Source organism: Protomyctophum bolini (genome assembly GCF_963924005.1).
Source record: "Protomyctophum bolini genome assembly, chromosome: 18".
NCBI lineage: Eukaryota > Metazoa > Chordata > Actinopteri > Myctophiformes > Myctophidae > Protomyctophum > Protomyctophum bolini.
Genome location: NC_137879.1, coordinates 12,963,922 through 12,964,837, shown reverse-complemented (window position 1 = coordinate 12,964,837; position 916 = coordinate 12,963,922).

The window sequence follows — 916 nt, the reverse complement described above, 5'->3', positions numbered from 1 at the left end:
GACAAACTAGTCTGCACTATATAAGGCTAAGACAACACACACACACACACACGCACACGCACACACACACGCACACACACACACACACACACACACACACACACACACACACACACACACACACACACACACACACACACACACACACACACACACACACACACACACGCGCTCTCTCACACTTGCAGGGGGAGGGGGCCATGTGAACTGTGGGTTAGACCATTCAGAACACAGAGAAAACAGAGGGAGGAATATTTTATTTCCTAGAGACTTTGTTTCAACTACTTTTTCTGAATGGTCTCACTTTGTAGCAGCCATGGCTTTTATCTGACTACGTTAAAAATCTAATTCTTGTGCAATACTCCATTACAAATAATGACACTTTCATTTCATAAAAGGGTTCCTGTGTGAGCTTCCCCCACTCACTGATTCTCATCTCATCTTGTCTCTGATTCTCGCCGCCTCTTGACAGCTAAGCTAGGGGCCCCTGAGTTTCCTGGTGGGAAGTCTATTGGCTGTGTACACAGAGCCCTGGAGAAAAGCCATGTGTCTGTGCCCTTTCCACCAATTAGTGTAGCTGCCACTGCACAATTTGTTACCTCCGCCAGGAGATGCATGCAATCGCCTCAGTTTGTCTGTGTGTCTGTACTCTGTCCACAGTCAACCTTACCTTGCATACTACTAAGCCGATCAGCCGAACAGTAGGGCAGAAAAAACTCAACATTTCAAATTGCCACCTTTGATTAACTGGGGATGACTAGTTGAAAAAGACTCACACTCCACAAAAGCTTTAAGGAACACTCCACAGGCAGAGACTAAAAAAACATTGTCATGCTCATAATCATGGACATCACCATGGCAATAGTGAGGCCGCGTGATGGCACACTATTGCCTATGATGTCCTTGATCAGTTGCA